Here is a 24,052-nt window from a genome sequence, read left to right on the forward strand (position 1 = left end):
TGTCAACTGGCTTGCAGTCTCTGGTCTTTATGACTCTAGGTCCTTCTACGCACTCTCCAGATTTTTATGCCCTGTAGGTGCCCACACAACCTAGAACAGCTATTTATGTAGAAAATCATCACTCAATCAAAAGTCATCGAAAGACATCTTTGGAAAGATGCTTATCAATGATATTGGAATTTATATTCCATTGTGCACTGACTGTCTTCTCTTATTGGCCATAATTATGGATGTATGCATCAAGTTTGGATGACTAGAACATCCTGCCATCTTAAATCAAGTACTTTCAAGTACTTTCAGCAGTCAATGTTTATGTCTAAGACTAAAAAATGATACCAACATTTATTTGTAAACAAAACTATCCCTGCACTCTATGGTTTTCCTTTTCTCCATCCTTACAATCTAACCTCTGTTCCTATTGCTCCCCTTTTATCTCTAGATGCTAGGCCACTTCAGTGTACCATGGGGAGGTCCCTTTCCCTTCTGTCCAGGCCCCACTACTGTCCAAGATCTCTCTGCCACCCATTCAATGTATTCTCATTATTTCTTTCAAAGTCTTCCACATTTTGGGAGCACTTCAGCTTGTGGATGGATGATGTGATTACAGTATTCTGTGAGGATGGGGCTATCTCCTCCTGTCTAGTTTCCATCCTGAGCCATCTCTGTTCACACCTCAGGAGCACCTGAGCTGCTTCTCTCACTGATTATCTTCACCAAAATAATTCTCCAGAGAAATACTTTCCTACGCCTGAGGACTTACAAAAGTGATTGTGTTCTTGAAGCATACTTAATTTATAACTGGCTAGCAGCAGAATCTAGAGCATTTATAACACTTTATTCCATTACTCAGACTCCCAAGTACCTATGTGAAAATGTTAAGGACAGGCATGCTTTGTTTCAATTTTGTCCATGAGACTTCCTTAAGTGTGAGATTTTTGTTTCTCTGTTCTTCCTGTTTTCATTGGAAAAATGTGGAGCATTTCTTTACTTTTTGAAAATTTCATTTGTATTTGATACTGTCATTGGAGAGGACATCAGAGTGAGTAAAGGCAACAGGCAGCCGTGGAGTAAGTTCCACCAGCAATTAAAATGATATACATAATATAACAATTCATATCATATATACCCATCCAAATATCACACTGCACTTCCCAGATATGTGTACTATACAAGGCTTACATAAAATCAAGCCAGCCCAACTCACAGCATAAAGGGAGGAGTGAAGGAGGGGGCTCATGAAACAAGGCATTAGCTGAGACATTAGCAATTGATGGGTGCTGGGAGTCAGTTGACTTTAGGGAGGTAGCCCATGAAGGCCTGCCCACATTCCAGTAGGTGGACCTGGACCCTTGTACATACAGTCAATACTATATGTAACCTCAGCAAGAAAAGGTGGGGGCAGGGGGAGACAGAGACAGAGAGAATTAGTTAGTTTTGGAGGGAAAAGTTGAGAGGATATGTGGAACAAATTATAGGAGGAGGAATATACAGTAGATTTGTTCAAATACATGATATGCATAGACACATATTAAATAAAATATATAGTTTTAAGAGTTTAAAGAGACAGCAATGTTAACCTGATTTAATTACATGTCACATACAATATCAAATTGCCACACTGTTATTCATAAATAAATTTGACACAGTAACAATTTTAAAGCTTTTAACATGGTATCAAAAGAGCTACCTCAGTCCAAGTACAAAATTTATTATAAATGCCAGTATTTGTGATGCTTCTACTTGGAAACATGAGACCAGCCTGGATCTCTTTCTCCTGTTCACTTCCTACAGCTCTATGATGATGCCCATGTTGGCTCCAATGTACACACATTATCATGTGTTAATCTATTCAGTGTTTGACACTTCACGAGATGACTTGGAAAACACTATGGAATTATGGTCTTATTCAAGAGATTTTTATTCATAAAGTTCACTCTCTTTGTGGGTCAAGTTTCTCTTCCCATCAAGCAAAAATGGTTCTATTCAGAGAGAGGTCTGTGCACGTGAGGTGGAAAATACCACCACGTGGGCACTCAGTGGTTTTTTTGAACTTTTGCTTAATATGTTTGCATATCCTTAAGTATTTCTCCTTGTTAGGAAAGGAAGAAATAAAAACGCATCATCATATGCCCAAAGGTAGGCTTTGCTACAACCAAGGAGCTGGGTTTTCATTTGACTTTTAAGAGTGAAATTCTATTTTGAGGGTTAGTAGCCTTCTAAAACAATTTGCCAAGATTATTTATGGTTGAGTATGATCTTCAAATATCAAAAATGGTGCCCATTCTTGAGAAACAGGAAAAAGAAGAGAAAAGATGAGGGGGAAGAGAAGGAAAGGACAAGGAAGGAGAGAGAACAAGAGAGAGAAATATTATAAAGATAGATGATGGATGGATAGATAGATAGATAGATAGATAGATAGATAGATAGATAGACTGATGGATGGATTGATTGATATAAAGAGAAAGAAATAGATGATAGATGGATAGATAGATGATAAATGAACACAAAAAGATATCAGGTTGTTTTAAATTACTGCTCTGGGAGAAGATGAAGTTATATTTATTACATTGACCAATTTCCTTTCAGAGATAACTTTCTGGCTATTTTGTATATTTGCATCCTGATATTTTCTTCTGTCACAGCTGACATGGGATGCCACCAAATTGAAAGACACCCTTGACTATCAATTTAAAGAGGTTGGATTTTCTATCAGGGAAGTCTGTCCCCATGTCAACTGAAATTCAACACTCACCAAACCTGGTGTCCATAAGGCTAAACACACTTCAGTCAGGGTTAGGATACAGAGGTAATCTGCATAACCATACCCATTTCTTCACAACCACTCTCATTTCCTGTAGTGTGAAAATACATACATACATACATACATACATACATACATACATACATACATATATACATACATACATAAAATATCCAATAAAAGAAAAGAAAAAAGAAAAAACATATAAATAGAAAGAATATTCTTTTAAAGGAGTTATATCTGTTTTATGTGTTTGGATATTTTGCCTACATGCATGCATGTCTCTGGTGCCTGAAGAGGTCATATGAAAGGGCATCTGATCCCCAGAATTGGAGTTATGGACATTGGAAATGGTGGGTCCTCTGCAAGAACAACAAGTGCTCTCAACTGCTGAGTAATCTCTCCAATCCCCTCAAACTGTACTTCCAAATCTGTTATTTGATGTCACTACAGATAGCTATGGGCTCTGTCCTCTTGAGACGATGGTCTTCCTTTTTTGAGTAAGCTCCACATGTGTGTTGCTCTTCTGTCAAGAGAATCTCTGGTCCTATCCATACTAGAGTCTGGGACACACAAAGCTACATTGAAGTGTCAGCTCAGACGGTTTCTAATGATGGAGTAGTAGGAGTAGCAGAAAGACTGGTCAGCCTGAGAAACTCCTGTCTTCTGAACTGCACTCACGGGGAATCCAGATTCCAGAGGGAGGTGTGATGGAGTGAAGCTGCAATGCAGCAGGGAAAGGTGGGGAGTAACAGGACTTGGAGCTTGGCTTGACATACGCAAAGACAAAAGCAGCTCAGCAAACACCCAGGCTTTCCCAGACTCAGTCCTAGCCAGGCAGAGAGCCAAGACTCAAGCTTGGAGTGATCAGATACTTTAATGCCTTACCACACTGTGGGGGTCTGAACTGCACCCATAAGCTCATACACTTGACTTTTGGTCTGCATTGGTAGAACTGTTTAGGAAGGATTAGGAGGTTTGGGCTTATTAAAAAATGTGAGTACTGGGGTGGGTTTTGAAGTTTCAAAAGGCCATGTGCTAGTCCAGTTGACTCTCTCTGTCTCCTGCTCGTCGATCAGATGTAATCCCACAGTTCCTGCTCTAGTGCCATGCCGTGCCCTATTCCCCACCATGATGATCATGGACCAGACTCTGAAACTGTAAGCAAGCTTTCAGTAAACTCCTTCTTTGTGTGTTTCCTTGGTCATGGTATCTCTTCACAGCAATAGAAAAAGCAAAGCACACAATAAGTGTGAATCCTCCAGGGGCAAAAATGTCAAACCCTTCAAGGAATGTGACGTCACACCCTCTGCTGTGATAACCATAAAGTAACAAATTAATACATTTGTAAAAATACAAGGCGTCCTGAGGAAAAAATAATTAGCAATACATAAATAGCTTCTACAGTAATTAAATATTGAAAAATAATCAGTAAATTAAAGTAACTGCTGCAAACACTATCAAGGATTTTATTAAAAATAGTCACAATGAGTGTGCAGATGAGAAACTCTTTAAATGTGAAAGCACATTAAAAAGTTGTAGAAGCAGAAATTATCATCTTTGAAATGAAAATATAACATGCATATAAAATAATAAAATGTCAGATTTAATCAATAAACAATTTGAAGAGAAGGGATTAAAGGAGATAATAAAAATTAAAAAAGTCAGGCTGTGGAGATGACCAGCTGAGCATCATGGACACCTGCAGTGTCAGGAAGCCACAGCCGGCCAAAATGCAGAGAACACCCGACCTTGGGTGCTTAACCCAGGATATAGATTACAACATAACCTCTAAACTTGGGCTCAGGGAACAATGCGGAAGAAAAGCCCTACACCAGAGGATCAGAATGTCTGCTTGGAGACTGAATTCTAAAATTAATGATGATGATGATGATGATGATGATGATGATGATGATGATGATGATGATGATGATGATGATGAAGATGATGAAGATGATGAAGATGACAGGAAAAACTAGTGGGAATGGGTGGAGCATCTAGGAATTCTAACAATTACTGGAGAAGTTAAGAGCACATGTCAGCTTTAAGGTAGATGTACACTGATAATGGGGTCATATCAAGGAATGTCAAGCAAATATTAGGTGGTATTGACTCAATATTATAGCTTCTACATGAATCAAATTTCCAACACAAAAACAGATGTCCATCATTTTAACAACTGTAAACATCAATTCAAATAGAACAAGAGGTGTCATGCCCAGCTTCCTGTGGTGTGTCTAAAGGTAAGCGTTCCCTTCCTTCATCTCTTACAAAGTTCTATTTGAACAGGGCACATTATCCATCTTTCCATTTTATAAGAAACTGTATTTAACTCTCCATCACACCGTGCAGTTTGTAACGTCTTCCCTGGTGTTTCTTTGTGCACAACATTTTTCTTGTATCTTTGCTCTGTTACTGTTGTAACAAAGTCACAATTCATGGACTTTAAGTAAGAAAGTATCTAAGCTATTTCCTAGCTTCAGCTTCCTTAAGGCCCTAGGACTGAGGCAGAGTTAATCCTGCTTTAGTTTTGTTTTTGTTTTTTTGTTTTTTGGGTTTTTTTTTTTTTTTTGCCCTAACGAAAATTTTGCTTATTCTTTTCTAGAAGTGCAGATAATCTAGCAAGTGGGATGATGATGAAGGTATCTGCTTCTGCTTATGGATTTCAAGTTCCTGGGAAAGAGATTAGAAACCTGATGTACTACCAACATCCATTGCTATGGTTGGAATAGCTCAGAATGCTTTACAGGAAGAGACACCTCTTTTAACCTTCCCTCTATTGATACCTTTGACGTTTTGGCAACAATTAAAATTGTAATTAATGTCAAAAACCAGGGAAGAATATTAAAATGTCAATTGACTGCATCGTTTAATTTTCTTTTAAAAAGTTAATGTGACTTCTTTATTTTTAAAAAGTAAGACTACGTTCTCTCTTTTTTTTTTTCACCATGATATGATTGTTCAAGAAGCCAGGCTATCACAGTGTATATGTGTACTTATATTGTGCAGTTTATGGGTATAAACTAGTGTTCTGGGAAGATTCCCCCCAGGAGAGTCTCATATTTGGAGGGATATGCTGGAGACACTGAGCACCAATGTGCAGAAAATAAGAGTGTGTACTGCTTGGCTCTAAATGAGATGTGTACATCAAGTTCTCTCCTTCCAGGACTCAGGGATCATCCTGGATGAGAGGACAAAAGGCTTGCAAGAGTCAGAGGTAGTCTACATCTGCAGTTAGACAGCATTTTCAATACGTGACAGATCTATTATACCCAACAGCTCACAGAGGCTGTGGCTGCATGCAAAAGTCTTGGACAAGATCAAACAAGTCAAGATCCTTGACATTAATGGATAGGTTTCATGAAGTGTTACAGCTGTCTAGGAAGTTATTGGCAATTGAGAACATCTGCGGGGACTGATGTGTTTGTTTTCTTTGGGGATGTGGATACTTGGACACTACCTATGCTCTGATAGATGGTCCTAAACAGCTGAACATGCAGGCAGCACTAAGCTGACCCAGTTGTGGCTGTTCTACATACTCAGACACTTACACCAAACCAATGGAGCCCCTGTGGTTGAATTAGGGAAAGGCTGGAAGAAGCTGAGGAGGAGGATGACCCATAGGAAGACCAGTAGTCTCAACTACCAGGACTCCTGAGATCTCTCAGATACTAAGCCAACCAACCAAGCAGCATAAACTAGTTGCTTCAAGGTCCCTGACACATATACAGCAGAGGATTGTCTGGTCTGGCCTCAGTAAAAGCCTAACCCTTGAGAGAATTGAGGCCCCAGGGAGTGGAGAGGCCTGTCTGGGGTGAAGGATGGGGAAACATCCCTTGGAGATGAGGGGTTTCGGGGGCAGGGGGGAAGAATTGGATGAACTATGGGAGGGCAAACCAGGAGAGAAGTTTAAAAAAAGAAAGAAAGAAAGCACACTAAGTTGAGATGAAAAAGCAAAGGGCAGAGGCACAAGAAAGGATTTGGCAGTAAGAGAGTGAGGACATATTGATCAAAACAATGCAGATATAAAATCATCAAAGAAGAAAAAGGAAAGTTACTCCGTAGGAGTCAAGAACTGAGAAATAAAGAAATCTGGTGCTGGTCTTTAAAGTCACAAGGGAATGTCTGGGATGCTCACTTATTGTTGTCTGCACTGACGATAGCATGTTGATTAAAAGGTTTAACAAACTCCACAAATGATGGGATAGAAGAAAATTGTGACAGAATGGACCACCCAGTGGAGGTACAAGGACACCAACTCACCCACAAAATTTTCAACCCACAATTTGTCCTGTCTAAAAGAAATACAGGGACAAAATGGAGCAGAGACGGAGGGAATTACCAATAACCAGCCCAACTTGAAATGCATCCCATCTGCAAATACCAATCCCTGACATTATGAATGATACTCTGTTTTGCTTGCAGACAGGTATCTAGCATAACTGTCCTCCGAGAAGCTCTACCAGCAGCTAACTGAAACAAATGCAGAGACCCACAGCCAAATACTGGACAGAGATCAGGGACTCCTATAGAAGAGTTGGGGGAAGGATTGAAGACCCAGAAGGGTATAGAAACCCCACAGGAGGACCGACCAAGTCAACTAACCTGGACCTCTGGGAGCTCTCAGAGACTGAGCCACCAACCAAGGATGCACATGGGCTTGAACGAGGTCCCCAGCACATTTGTAGCAGACATGCAACTCAATTTCCATGTGCCAATCCCCTCGCAACAACTGGAGGGGAAGCTCTCACTAAAGCTGTAGCCTGACTGTGGTATCCATTCTCCAACAGGATTGCGTTGGCTGGCCTCAGTGAGAAAGGATGCACCTACCCTGAGAGACTTGGTGTATGAGGATGGGGAGATACCCCCTGGGGGGCTACCCTCTCAGAGGAGAAAAGGAGGGGATGGGAAAGGGTCTCTTTAAAAGAGGATTTGAAAGAGGTATATGGACCAGAAAAGAAAATCCTCCTGACATACAATAATTAAAACACTAAATGTATAGAGCAGAGAAAGAAAGAAAGAAAGAAAGAAAGAAAGAAAGAAAGAAAGAAAGAAAGAAAATAAGTGAATGTAAACAGTGAACTGTGGCCACTTAGTTATGGTAACTGTTATTGAGATACAGTAGGATTTCTCTTTAATACTTTATTTTATATAATAATATATATATATATATATATATATTGGAAAATCTCATCTAGATGGAGTCCATACCATACCTGGCTGGCCCTGGTACAGCCAAAATCCTATGGCTGCCTGATCATATACCCTGAGGATAACTTAGTATTATTATTTTGTTCAATGGACAGAATAATAAACCATGCCCTAAGTTCATCTCCTTATATCCATAGATTATTACATCTGTCAACCCCCATTTTAGTGAAGCTTCATCTTGTAGCAGTGAACCACAGCTGGTCAGTGTGCAGAGCATAGGACAGTATAAAGTGCTAAGCCCTAAACTGGGTGTCTATACCATATCCAGACCATCAACACTCGGGGATCATCAGCAAAGAGGGGATGAAAATATTGTAAAGACCAGAGATAGTAGAAGCCTGTAGTGAAACAGTATTTACTGGATATTACAGCACAGTTGTACACATGAACTCATATTATATACATTGTACACACACATACACACACTCATACATATACACATATACATACACAAACATGCATACATATGTACATACACATACACATATACATATACATATATGCACATACTATATACACAAGACCTGTATAAGATTAAGCCAGCCAGATTCCCAGCATGGACTGAGGAGGAGTTCAGGAAGAACCACTCCTAGTTGAGGAGCTACTGGTAATTGATAGCAGGTGGTGGAGGGAAGTTCAGTTTTCTTCAGGGATGTGGTATTTGCAGCGCCATGCAAGCTTTAGTATATGGTTCTACACTCATGCACATACAGGTATCAGTAAACAAACTCAGTGAATATTAAACAAAACAAAAAAGAACACACTGAGTTATAAAGGAAAACTGGTGAGGAAGATAGGGCCTTGATGGAGCAGAGTGGAAAGAATGAGAGGTTGTGTTTGAGCAAAAAGCATTTTATACACGTATTATTCTAAATAACTTTAAAATATAATAATCTAAAATATTGAAAAGATAGAAATATAATAATCTCCAAAAAATTAAAAAATGCTTAGTTATTTGTTGCTCTTGCCGTTGATGTTGTTCTTGTTGTTGTGATAAAATACCCTTACTGAGCAATGTCAGAAAGGTCGTCTTGGTTTTGGTTTTTGGCTCATGGTTCAGCAGTACAGTCTATCATGGCTGAAAAGTCAAGGTAGCAGGATCTTGAGGTAGCTAGTTACACTGTTTCTTCAGGCAGGAAAAAAAGCCAGGAATGTCTGTGCTCAGCTTAATTTCTCCTTTTTATGCAGTTTAAGATTTTAGTGGGAATAGCACCACCCATTGTGGGCAGCTTTTCCCATTGCAATACACCAAATCAAGTTGACCTCACAAAGGAAAGCCTGGAAGCCAACAATGACAACCGAAATTAACACTACAATCACTGCCGAAAGCAGAAATATTTGTAAATAGCAGCCTATCAAAGATCAAAGGGAACCCATCATGTTTGTTAGAATGAGTGAAAATTAGTGCACACAGGCCAAAACTATTGGATGCAGTGAACAAAGAACATAGAGGATATTTTAGATTGGAAAAGCCTGGGTTAAGGCAAAAGAAAATACTGAAGTCCACACAACATGGCACCACACTCCACAGTGAAAAGGATGACACAATAAAAGGAAATCATACATAGGGCTAAGGAGATGACTCATCTGGAAAAGTGTTTCCTGTATACCATGAAAATCTGAGTTCGATCCCCAGCACCCTTATAAAAATCTAGGCATGACCTCAACTCCCTATAATTCCAGCTCTCAGGAAGCAAAAACAGGAGAATCTCTTGGGGCTTCCTGGATAGCTAATTGGTAAGCTCCAGGTTCAGTGAAAGATCCTGTGTCAAACAAACTAGTAGAAGAAAGGATAAAGAAAGACACACAAAGCTAACCTTTGATCTCAACATGAATATGTACACATGAACAAACATGTGAACATACATGTGAACACACAGACAAACACACATACATACATCACACATTGAAAAAGAGAATAGCAGAAGAGCTGGATGAGATGGAACACACCTGTTGTCTCAGCTCTCCTGAGGCTGATGCAGGAGGAGTGCTTGTTTGAACCTAAGCCTCAATTACAGAGCAGGCTCCACATGAGGGGCTTGAAGCTCAAGAAGAAGGATGACCAAAGTGTGGATGTTTCAGTCCTTCTTAGAAGGGGGAAAATATTCATAGGAGGAGATAGGAAGAAAAAGTTTGGAGCAGAGACTGAAGGAATGGCCATTCGGAGCCTGCCCCACCTGGGAATTCAGACCATATACATTCAGCCACCAAACCCAGACAATATTGCTGATGCCAAGAAGTGCATGCTGACAGGAGGCTGGTATAGCTGTCTCCTGAGAGGCTCTGCCAGAGCAGGACAAATACAAAGGCGAATGCTCACAGCCAATCATTGAACTGAGAATGGGGTCACCATTGGAGGAGTTAGAGAAAGGATTGAAGGAGATGAAGGGGTTTGCAGCCCCATAAGAACAATACCAACCAACTAGAGCTCTCAGGGACTAAACCACCACCCAAAGACTACACGTGGACAAACCCATGGCCTTGTTCAGCACCAAAGGGAGGAGAAGCCCTTGGTCCTGCCATGGCTGGACACCCCAGTAGGGTGGGGAGGCAGGAAGGAGTGGATGGGTGGGTGGGGGAAGGTTGACATCTAAGACCTCATTTCCAGCAATGTGAGAAAATGAAGCATTACTTAAATAAATTAAACTGTGTATTTTTAAAATATATATATATATTTATCTACAGTAGGAAAGTAACAAGAAGTCTCACAGTATAACAAGCAGTAAGATTGTCACTATCTATATAAAAAATAGAGAACGATAGACAAATTTATGAAATATTTAGGTAAAAAAAATGAAGAAACCCACAAAAGGAATACAGCACAAACCCAAAAATATCATAATAACCCGAACCTGAACCACTGCTCCAAACTAAACAGCTGACCCATGTGGCTTCATTATTGAATTGGATCAAAGATTTTAATACTGCTAATTCCTCCTAAGCTCCCCCAAATGAAGAGAAGAATGTGAAATATGTCCATCCAGACTTCAGCCTCTCCCCGCGGGCTGCTGACCCACACTCAGTTCACTTTCTGTCTCAGGCTGGGTGCCATTTTTGAGGCATGAGTAGATACTTTATTAAAGGAAGCCTAGATGTTAGGGTTGGAATTTTGATGATGGTAAATCCAGCGTGGAGGTTGAGTGCCCTGTTTAGACAAATCACATCCATGCTCTTAGTCCTCTCTATTCCTCGACTTCAGTGTCTATGGAAAGCTCCATCTTAAACAGAGAAACATAGCATTGGTTTACAGTGCCCTTTGCATCACTTTTTTAAAAAATCAATCTAAAACCATGGTGAAGTTCAACCCTGTACTCTGCATGACAGTAGGCCTCGGTGCAATTGTTATGGAGTTGCCCCAAAACACACAGCCAGTAACACACAGACAGAACTGGACTGTGCCTCCACAGGTCTACTGGAAACTTGTAGACCATTCTGGAAGTGTAAGAGGTCATAGGACTGAGCTGGAAGCAAGGATTCTTGGCCCATCTCATAGCTGCAACAATGTTTCCTCCAACATAGTCAAAGACAATGCTGGGGGAATAAGGAGGCAGGGTGAGGATGTTCCAGAACAGTTCTAAGACTCCAGTTCACACAGCAGCTGAGTCACTGAGCTGGCTGCCTCTATATTCACAGATAATGTAGTCTCAAATTCATAACAGGGGGATTCTCCAAACTTGGTAAGGCCAGGAGTAAATTTCAATGCAGGCAGGCATGTGGTAAAATCTATGGCTTTGAGGAGGTGGAATTTAAAGTTGGTTTTTTTTTTATTTTACCTATATGTTCTTCGATATATATATATATATATATATATATATATATATATATATATATATATATATATAAAGAGAGGTGGGGGAGAGATAATCAATATGCCAACTTCTTACAGACCCCACATACACTTCTCCTTTCTAACATCATAGATTCATATCTTCCTCTTGTTTTTATAAGCAATACTTAAAGATTCAGTCAGAATGTCCCATATGTGCTTGTGTATAGAGCCATGCAGTGGAGCATGGGTAACCTGTAACAGTCCATACTTCTAAAGAAAATTGATTGCCCCACCCCCGGCAGCCATCAACTGCCAATAGATCTCTGCTAAGGGAGAGGTCTGATGAAGCCCTGCCTAAAGGAAAAGTTTTAAAGGCTAAGAAAATGAGTTATGAAACAATGACCCGTGGATGGAAGGGGGTCAATGCTCTGTGCATAGGCTGTCACGGGCTATTGGATTCATGTCCCTGAAAAAGAATTTTCTGCATTAAGCTACAGATTCAAGTGTCTTTTGTGACAATTCTCTTTATCAGGCATATGTGCATGGCATCTTGAGCTTATAACTTCTGTGTTTTATTCTATGACATCAGTTGACAGTAATGTAGTAACATGTGGCTAGTTTTGCCCTTCCTCACTTGCCCCTTGCTAGATCCCTGTGTGAAGAGATGCTCTCTTCGTTGTTTGTCTGCCAGCTCTACTTCTGAAAATCAGAAATTGACTGATGGCAGGGGGACTAAGATCAGGAATGAACTGGTCATGTAGTAGGATGCATGCAAACCTGGTTACCAGAAAGCAAAGAACACACAAGAGGGAAAAGGTTTACTTTTCCAAAGCCACATTCTAATAAAGGCTCCAGGGACACGAAGCCAGACAGCTCTGTGGAAGGGCTGGGAGAGCTTCCTCGCTTTCAGGGCAGATGCACACAGAGAACAAGGGGACCCTAAGAACAGGTGGAAATTGTAGCCAGTCCAGACCCAACTCTGAATCCTGCGCGAGTGACCACCATGAACAAACAGAATCTCCCTTCCTCGCTGAGGGTTGGAACATATCAGAAAACATCATCTCACTGTTTCTACACACTTGCACTAACTTCCTGACTGGGAGAGCTCCCTAGGTAGAGTGCTTGCTGTGTAAGCATGATGAGTTGTGTTTAGAACTCAACATCAATGGGTGACTTAGTACGTGGAGTGAGATTGGAGGTCACTGAATCCTGGGGCTTGCTGGCTAGCAAGTCTAGATGAAGTGGGGATTTTAGGTTCTGTGACTATCTGAAAAGAAAAAGATAAGGGGGGAGTGCAATAGAGTGAGACAACATATGCAGCACACATAGCTGCACACACACACCTGCACACACACACCTGCACACACACACATCTGCACACACAGTTGCACACATATAAATCTGCATGCCAGTGTAAGAGAAATTAATTTCTACTACAGGAAAATAAGATCATATACTGTAATCTCTGTTAAAATTATGAGGTAAGGAATACTAGACTTTCAGATATCCAGGTAGCAGCTAGGGAACTCATGTTTACTCTGGACTTACTAATTAAACCCAAGGAAACGTTCACATGAGAACCACAATGCCTCAGTGAGTAGTTTCACCATGACACGGATCTAACATGAAGCCACTGCAAAGAGCTACAAAATAGCTGTGCACAGAAATAGCAATTGCCCCTTTCATCACCGTGAGCTCACCTCTTGCTGGGAATTGGGGAACAGAAAGTCAGCTGGAGTGCTTGTAGTCCACCACTCGTGTTTGCTCCAGGGTGACAATGGATGGTCAGCTGTGGAAAGAGAGCAGAACCCATGACTGGGGGCTCTGGTGACTTGACTTCATGCTTCAGGCTCATTGGAAGCTGCTGCTGAGACGCTTGTCTGGTTCTGTGCTCTGTGTGTCAATTACAGTCCTGTGCCTGCCATACCCCAGAGACAGCCCACTCTAATTAGGAATAAGCTCCACTCACTAAGATTACCTGGCTTACTAGCACACAGCTATCTGACAGGAAGCAGATCCTACATGACAACGTGCATAAGGGACAGGAGACATGCTTCAAGTAGCAAAGCGTCAGCAGTGACAGAGGGGTCGGATGGACTATGGGATAGTTGATTTGAGTATAAAAGGAAGTGTTTTGAGAAGCCTGTGCTCTGACACGGATATGGAAGACAATGTGTCAAAATACACTGATGTGCAGTCTTGAGCAAAGCTACCCCATTTTCATATAAACTTACAGGGAAACACTTTACCTGTGTGTTATGTTTGGAAATCAAGCTCCTCTGGAGCCCTGAATGACAAAGGTTCATGATGTTCAGAATGGACTAAGGGATTACAGTGCAGCACTGGCTTTCAGCCATGAGAGCAGTTCTTAGTGCTGTTTCCTCTCTTTAAAAAGATAAAAAGTTAAGGCAAGGGTTGTAGGAATAGCTCGGCAGTGAAGAGTACATAGTAGCCTTCCAGGGGACCCAGGTTCAATTTCTAGCACTCTCACGGTTGTCCACAACCATCCTTAACTCTAGTTCCAGGGGATCTGGCATCCTCATCTGACCTCTAGGATCATTTATTTTGTATAATTTGCATTCCACATTCTGATTGTTACTTTGTAATTTCAATTTTTCAGATTTCACAGCATTGAGATCAAGAAAAAATGTAAACTTTGATCAATAAGGAAATGGAACTGACTTTTCAGACTCTTTTCCCCTTTATTGACTGTGGACATGGGTTTGTCTGAAGGCAGCTGCTGTTTGAACAATCCTCAGATCCACAGTGCACATTTAGGAGAGAATTCTGGAGCTATAATTTCCACTGTACTGGGAGTACAGCAACAGCTCTAACTTAAGTTCTCTTTGGAATACGTGATCGCCCATATAATATTACATCCACAAAGGCTATATTTGAACATTTGATATTGTTTATAAATAGATGCAAGAATAACTCCTTGAAATGTGCCAGCTTCTCTCAGTGTGTGCTCTGGGTGATACACCCTTGTGCACACAAACTAAATGCACCCTCTTGTGATGTTGTACTTAGATGCGAGGATCCTCAAGCAGGGGCCATTACAGTATTTCTCTTAAGGGTTTCTTATTTCTGCTTCTACCTATTGTTAACAAATATTTACATAGACATGTCAGAAATTCTTTACAGCATCTTAGTGTATAACTATTTCACTAATGGATTCAAATTTTTCTTTCTGCTATACAGTTGGAGAAGTCAAACAAGGGTAAAGCTCTGTTCTGAGATGTCTGCACTTTGAAGCAGGTGGGTGTAAAATATTCAACACTAAGGCAAGGACATGACTGTGTTATGTGCAAATATTACAGCTAAACAATCAGGGTTACGGGTCAGTGGCGGAAAACCCGAGTAAGACACCTGAGCAGGCCTCAGCACAAAAAAGAAAGACAGGAAAGCAACCAAAACTTCTTCCTTTTCAAGAGCAGTTGAGAGCTTCTTCACATATCTTCTTTAAAGAAATAGTTTATGTATAGACGAGTTCATTTTTGAGACACCTGAATGCACAGAGGATTTAAGTTAAACCAGAGTTACAAGGAACAAAACAGCAAGTTGGGAAATTACCATGACCTCAGTGGAACTCTGAAAAATTACAAGCATTAATTGTGTAATAAATGTGGATGGCTGCCATTCCTCAGTTAATGTCACATAATACTTAAAACTATGCCTAAAGTATCCTTCAGGAACATTGAGCTGTGCTGTATCATTTTTATTCATGTTTTAATGGAGACCTCCAGTTGGCAGTTTGACACGACTCAACCCCAAACAGGGCTATTGGGCTCAGCTTCCTTATATTCTTATATACCATTAGAGGGCTCTGTGCCCTTACCCCATGGTCCCTTCAGCAGTCAATGACAAGGAAGTCAGAATTGTGTCCTCTGCAGTCCTAGTCAATAAACCAATTCTCTTATCCTCATCCCCGATCTCCTTACATTTTGCAAGCTGAACAGAGATAAGCCTGGCAACGTTAAACAAGCCAGGATGGACTCACAGTCATGTTGACAGCCAGGTTTACCCTTGATATAAGAGGATAAGCACAGAGAAAATATTGTGCCAATCTTCTTTACTTGATGAAACATTAAGAGAAGGAGAGATACAGACAGAAAGACAGGCAGGCAGGCAGGCAGACAGACAGACAAACAGACAGACAGACAGGGAGAGAGCGAGAGAGGGAGAGAGGGAGGGAGAGGTAGGGAAGGGGTAGGTATAGGAGGATAGGGAGAAGGAGGGAGAAGGAGAGGGAGATCTGAATTTGCTTCTTTGTTCTTACTCATTTGCACTCATTTGTGTGTGTGTGTTTGCACAAATGCATGCACGCAAACACACACACACACACTTGCACACACACATGCCCATACACACACAGACATGTTCACACCAGCCACCCTTAGCCAATGAATTCTACTTTTCTGGCCAAATTCAAACTAGGTGATTATACTTCTGTGCTCTCACATATTTTCTCCTGTCCACAGAACCAAAAACTGCCATGTGCACTCACCTGTAGCTGTTGACCTGCTATCGTATTAGAAAAGAGAAATAACCTACTTAATGTCACTTCAATATGCATCATTGCTGGGGGAGATGCATTTCAGTGTTACTTTCCATCATAGGGGCTGGTACTGTGCCTGTCAATCCTGTTGAAAGAACCTTATTAATACCACATGTGTGATGCTTTGATTTGCTTCTCTGTAAGAGACTGGGAGTGGCTCACCAAAGTTGGATACCTCTTACAATTCACTGTATGGCTCAGCCACATTCATAAGTCTCCCTTGTAGCTTGTTAGATTCATCTGGCTCGCAAATGCATTTTCAAAGATGAACAACACAACTAGAACAAGTACCTTGCTGCCAGCTCTTCACCCTTTCCCGTGAGTGCCTTCGCAATCTTGTCTCTATCCGTCACAAATAAACAATCTCCAAAGATATGGAAAATAACATTTTAAAGACTGAAGACTCTTACTATCCTGATTTCTAAATGATTCCCCTGAACAAGGTCACTCTGCATTGACCTACTGAGTCCCCAAGAATCTACCTATCCTCAAAAACAGGCTATAAGCTCCCTGCTGCCCAAGTATACCCAGCCTGGGTGGACTCCTGGGTATATCTCTGCCCAGGCTTTATACATAAACATATATACATACACATACACATACATATACATGCACATACAACACACACACACAAACACACACACACACACACACACAAACATGATAGAAGCAACAATGTCAGAGGCTCCTTAAGGAGTTGGCTTTGGGGGAGTGCACTTACTCAGGAACAGCCTCCAAAAATAAGGCGGCACTGAAATTGTCTTTCTAGTTTGACAGAAAGACAGTTAGGGTTGCTGCACATATCAAGGAGAGAAGACAATATTCAAGAGTAGCAGTGAGCTCCCATAGGGACAGGTGGCGCTCTCAGACATCCCCAGTATCCAGCAGGAACAGACTATGTAGGCTGGAGAACTTTGGTCTTCACTGTCAGTGCTGTAACCAGAATGAGTCGACAGTCATCAAAGAGCCTACTTACCGGTCCGCAATGCCTTAGAACCAGTAATGCCTTGTGATGTTGAAAGTTCATTTATATCCACCCTTAAGCTCTCAGTCCCAGCTCTTAACATCATCATTATATTAAAGGCATCATCTACTAGGCATGGTCATTAGAACCGAGTTTGTCCTCCACCAAACATGTTCTTCTGAGACATAAGCTCAGCTTTGAAGAGAGGGACTCCAGCTGTGCCCTTGAGCTTTATCCATCCCTCATATTAACAGTGCATCGTTCACTGGACTCCTCTCCGAGTGACCGGCTTTCCCTTCTCAACATCAGCCCAGGTTTTTCCAAGAGCTCCCAAACACTCAGAATCATCTCTTTTGATTCCTTTTCCATCAGTATCTTCCCCGGGCATGAGCCATGGTAAGACTTTTAGGAGTCAGCCTCCAGCAAATTTATAACACAGTGATTAAAAAGAATAAATTACAACTGCATATGAACCTCAAAAATTTAAAGCAAGCCTGCAAAGGCATAGATTAATACTTGAAGATGGACATTTGAAGGTGATAACCCTTTGGGTCACATGATTGGAGAGAGCTGGAAAAACATTCTTCTGGCAGTGTGGGGCATATATCAGTGAGGTTGCAATATGGAGGTGTATATACATGCCACGATCTTTATGATCTTAAAATCCATGTATATTGCTTTAACACTAGATATAATTCAATATAGAAATAAAGTTTATGAAAAGTGAGATAACCTGCCAAAATTCATCATGCTAAATAAAAGGAGCTTCCACTGCAGGAGATGGAGGTCAAATCGTTCATCTCCTGATAATCTAGAGAAGCCCAAGTGTCTTAGCATCCTTTTGCAAGACCAGCCAGGATGATCTGAGAATCAGAAGGTAGTTCTCTCTCCTTACTGCTCAGCTGATAAACACAGGAAAGGCGAGAACAAAGGGCACATGTAACTCAAATCACATCCCATGGTGTTTGAGTCGCTCAGGAGAGTGCTGGGAGCTGAGCTGGGTTGAAGCTTAGAGAAACAACAAGTCTGCAAGAAGTGGCTGCTGTGGTCTGTGGATGAAGTTCACAAGGACGCTGAGTGGAGCAGAAGCTGAAGAGAAGTTGTGCAGGAGGTGACAGGCAATGCCCTCCAGCACACCCCACAGTAAGTAGCAGGCACGTGTTTCCATTTTCAAGAGAAGCAGAAACCAGGAGAAAGCAAATTTGTGGGGAGGAGTTAAACCAATGCGCACTGTTCCAGGCTGGTCTGCTGACATCACCCAGATAAAACCACACACGAGATAGCTTTATTTTTTATCAAGGATGGAAATTTCCATTCAAGGTGTGTGAGGCATGGATGATAACATGTTGATGGCCCTGTCACTATTTTATAACTAATCTTGCTTTTAAAATGTAACATCACTGTACAGTGAGGGTTAAAGAAAAGGAAAGCCAAGTGATCAAATGTTGATACTGAGACTTTATGGTGTACTCCGAAAATGTTTGCCTGCACCACTCCCATGTCCTGACTGCAGAATTAACCCCTACACTTTGCTGGAAAAGTTCTGGGCGAGCATTTTCAAAGTAGCCAGTTCATCATTTCTGACATTACCATGTTTTTTTTTAAATAAGTGGCAAGGTGAGTGGGCTTTCAAGATATTTCCACTGAACTTAAATGACAGTTGGGCAGTTAAACCTGTGTACTACTCCTATGGAGGACTTGGGTTTAACTCCCATCATCTATACTGGTAGCCTCAGAGCCTTCTGTAACTACAGCTCCAGTGGGATCTGGTATCCTGTTGAGGCCTCCACAGGCACTACATTCATGTGCATGCCCTCCCCCAACACACACTTAAAAATAAAACTGGTAGAATGTGTGCACTGAAACAAAAAAATAAGACAACATTGTCAGTTGTCTTTAACACATTTCTTCAATTAATTAAAAATATAATCAGTTTTGTTTATAAAATGTAGGTATTACTCACCATCCCAATATGAGGTGGGCTTAAGCAGATCCCCTTATACAGATATGGAAGTTGAGACTCTAAGGGTGTCTATGACATCGTCTAGGGACTATATCACCTATTCTATATGAGCTGAGGTTGGAGCACACATTACCTTCAGTGAAGCAGAGTCTTCCACATTTGACTGACTGCTAGGTGTCTCCTGACACCAGCTCACCTTTTGATGTCACGGATCTCTTGATTAATACTATCCCCTGTGGTCCAGACAGAAAACTCCTCAAAGAATTCACCGTGTGGGTAGGGGAGCAGTAAGGAAAACAAGGAATAATCTGATGACCAAGGAGAAACCAGAAAATAGGCAGGCAATGTCGGGGGTAAAGCAGAGACTGGATCTAGACTTCCTGTCTGGTCAACTTCCTGTCTCCTTACCACAAAATGTGAGACAAAAGAGTTGGCACTTATGTTTACTTTAAGTCTACTTTGAGCTTCTAATTCTTAGGTAGTTATTGCTAACAGTTTCAAAGAACAGATTAGAAAGTGATTTTTGGACTTGAAGACAGAGTAGTCTGAGCTCACTCGGCTGCATTCCCGCCTGAAGATTTTGGGTTTGTTCTGTAATCTCTTGAAACACTGCACTGCTCAGGAGTAACTGCTCTGTGGGTTTGGTAGAAGGATTGGAAATGGCTTGGGTTTTCCCCAGTCTACTGGGGAAAATGTGGTGCATCAGATTCGATGAGTGGGGACTGGTTGGTTTGCATTGCTTACTCATCGAGTTCAATCTCAGGGTCTAACACACTCTGGTACACACGGGGATTTAAATTCCAAACCCAGAGCTAGGTTTCTGGGTCACACGTCCAGCTGATCCCAGTGAGGCCAAGCAGCAGATGGCTCAGTGAATGAAGGCCCTTGCTGCAAATTCTGATGATCTGAGATTAAGACCTAGAACCCACACGGATGAAGGAAAGAATTAATCCCATAAATCACTGATATAGACATACACACAATCAACAGATAAACATGACAAGAATCACCCTTTCTTCCATGTTACCTCTACCTCCTGCAAACTCTTCAGCCGTCTAGACTAACATCAGAAGACACAGCACTTACCTCAGCACCTGCTCAAATATAAGGTACAAGTTCACAGCACATCCCACGTAACAGAAGAAAACTTCTTTCAAATGCAAGTTTCCAGAAAGTGTCTACCTTCAACTTAATAATAAATTTAATTTAACAATAAGTAAGAGGCTGGCCATCTTAACTTCTGGCAATGCATCTGATGAGAGGAGAGCAAAGTTCCCAGTTCCAGAGCAGGAGGGAGGCAATGATGAAGGAAGGAGGAAGAGCAGGATCTGTTGCTTTCACCCGAGACATCATCCTTATTGATGCTCTGTTCTGGTTGCCATGAAACACCACACACTCCTCTCAGACTGAACTCTAAGCACAGACCTAAGTAAGAGCTCCACCCAGTGAACCAATAGGTTTATTAGGCTCTTACTGACAGCAACATAGAGACTCAAAATACCTGCATCTCCAAAAGATCCTCTATCTTTACCTGACAACTTCATGAAAACTGAGTCACAGAACCCCATCTTAGTTCACTTCCCATCTGCTGTAGGCTTCAGTCCTTCCTGAGCTGTGCGAAGCTGCAAGATGGATAGAATCCCAGATAAGGGCCCAATGGCACTTACAACCCTTATGTGGGGAGTATAAACAGTGGCATGACCTTAGAATCTAACAACTATAGCATAGTTCTACTTTATTGCAATGACTACCAAGCCATGTATTCTAGGTCACCACAGCAATTTCTGTTCATGATGGGATGGTCCGAGAAGATATTATTATGTCCATATTTACCTTTCCCTGTCTGTCACATACCTACCTGAGTACTCACTGCCCGGAAACAATAAGAGCAATGTCAGCTCTGAGGATCAGGTTCCAGACACCAAACGGAGTCCCTTCATACTGCCTCCTGGACCTGGGATGCAGCCAAACTTCTAGAACACTCTTTCTTAAGATTGATGAGATTTCGGGTCTATTCATCTGAAAACTCTCCTATGGGGATCAGAAGAGAAAATAAATATACACAGTTTTATAAATAACTCTCCTTAAAGAGTAGGGAGTAATCCCCTCCATCTGACTCTCACTTTGCTCTCACTGATTTCCTATCTTACTCAGTTTCTTATGGTATCTATCATTCTTTATGGGCCACAAGATTATATTTCATTGCCTTTTTCGATTAGGGCTACTTCTTATGTAAAATTAATAGGACTATATGAAAATGTAAATTAATGGAAATCTTATGCTGATCTCTCTGTAGAACTTAGATGGCAAAGCCTGACTCCTCCTACAGGAGCAAGCATCCATGCATCGCAACTAATCATGAGCAGTAGTTACCAACAGTATGCCAAATTTCCAGTAAATATGGATGAATTGTGAGCAAGGACACTTTGAATCTGATAAGACATCATAGAGTTTTTTTCTATATGGGGTTTCAGCTGTTAATGTGGAGCCGACTAGGAACCTAAGAGGTACTGGAATCAGGATACTGTAGGACTTAATATTGTGTGATATGTGGTGAAGATAGACGTGCAGACTCCCTAAGTGAAGCATTAGGACTTTAATATGGGGACTCTGCATTCTCTGTTTTCATTTTTTCATGTTTTGCAGAATTGTACCCTATTCTGCTGTCTGGATCAGCCATTAATACTGGCTGATGATTTTGTCTTCTGTAATGAATCACCCTGCACATATTTATTTATTCATTAGAGGTTTAATCATTATTTAATATGCACAAAGTACTATGCAATGTATAAAAGGAAGGTGTGTGCCCTTATGGAGTTCGCGGATACAGAGAAAGATAAGACGAGAATTCTTCATTAGCATTCACAGCAGAAGAGCAAAACATGTTCAAGAAGGCTTTAGGGAAGTGAGCGTTTTGAATTGGGATGTTGAAAGATAAATAGAATTTATTACATATATATGTATGTATATTAAGGATTTTAGAAGAACTTCTTTGCAGAAGGAATTAATTTTCAATCTAATTTGATCTCAGGGGGGCATTCATGAAATTCTGAAAGGCTTAGTGATTTCCTTAGAATTACATTTTTTTCTTTATCAAACATCAAACATGCTCCATTATTTATTTCCATGTGGTTGTCATGCATTCCATTTATCAAATGGATAATTTTGAACATTCCAGGCATTGGGTACCAGGTGCTGGAAATGTGAAAGCTAATACGATAAGGTCATTTCTGGGTTCCTCGAATTACCTCAGTTAAGGAAGAAGATGGATATCATGTAATTAAAGAAACAATGACAGAAATTGTGAAGTTTCAACTTTTACCATAGAACCGACAAAATGATTAGGAGGTGACTAAATAGAGGAGGAAGAGGTATGATGTAGTAATAAAGAGAGAAGAATGTGGCTAGAAAGCAGTGATAGATAGAAAGTGTATTTTTCCAAGGTAGAAAGCCCGACTCCAGGACAGAACAGGTACCAGAGCACAGTGACCACCGGGCAGACAGCTAAACTGCATGCTTGCTGAGTTTTCAGACACTAAGCAAACATCTAGCCTGACCACGCTTCCTCTTCTTCTCCTATGGTTTCCTTCTGGACTCTGTCAAAATGGGCACCAAAGGAAGCAGGAATGTTTGTAAAGAGAATGGCTCCAACATTTCGCTGTGAGATTAATGAAGAAACAAGTGGTCTAACAGGAAGGCTGAGATGGTTGGAGCCAGGCAGCACTGAAGCTGGGAAGAGGCACCTCCCTGTAAAGAAGTCTGTCTGTCTCCTGCTCCTGCTTCCATCCCCAAAACAGTAGCAAGACCATCTCTTGTTGAAGCCACAGAGACTACAGTACCGTAATCTAATACCATCCAGAGCTGAAATGTGGCGGTTGCTATACCTTTCAAGGGAGTACCTACATGAGTTATCCACGCACATCACCACATCTACACCCTCCCCCACACACGCCATTGCACGATACAAAAAACGCTCTGATGCTGCAAATGTTAGTGCCCATTTCCCAACTAATGTGTATAATCCATCTAAGAAACAGAAGAAAAAAAACCCATCCCACTTTCCTGAGTGATAATAATATTAATTTTAAAATATAAAACAATTTCCAGATAGCAGGAGATGTCAGTATACTCGATGCGTGAGAGTGATGTCTTATTCTGATAGGTGGAAAGTATCTCCAAGTGGAATCAAGCGTCCTCATTAGTGTAATTCTCAGAAGAATTCCTATTAAAATCAGGCACAGACAATCAGGCTCATTACCATCCCTGCAATTCAACATTGTTTTTTGAGGTTACAGCCAATACAGCATACAAGAAACAGAAATACAGAGCACACAGAGTGGGAAGATACTGGGATCAAAAGACACGAGAAAGTGCAATACACAGGGGCTTGTTCCATATTTTAAAATGTGGTATGTATGTGTGTGTCTGTGTATGTCTGTGTGTACGCAATGTAGTGTGTATGTGTGTGTGTATGTGTGTGCACACATGTGCATTCACATGTATGTGTGCATGTATTATGTGTGTGCATGTGTTTATATACATGTTTGTACAGATTATGTTTATACATGTATGTACATGTATATATCCATGAATATACATGTGTACCTGAGTGGATTCTTTTGTCATTCCTCAGGTAGTATCCACCTTGTTTTATGAGTCAGGCTATCTTACTGGCCAATGAGCTCTGGGAATACTTCTGTTTTTACCCCATAGTGCTGAGATTACAAACATGTAGTACCACAATTTTTTACACAGGCTCTGAGGATTCTCATGCAATAAGCACATGAAAGACTGAACTCTAACAACAGCCAGAACTTCCTCTTTTG

The sequence above is a fragment of the Rattus norvegicus genome, chromosome 6, assembly GCF_036323735.1.
Source record: "Rattus norvegicus strain BN/NHsdMcwi chromosome 6, GRCr8, whole genome shotgun sequence".
NCBI lineage: Eukaryota > Metazoa > Chordata > Mammalia > Rodentia > Muridae > Rattus > Rattus norvegicus.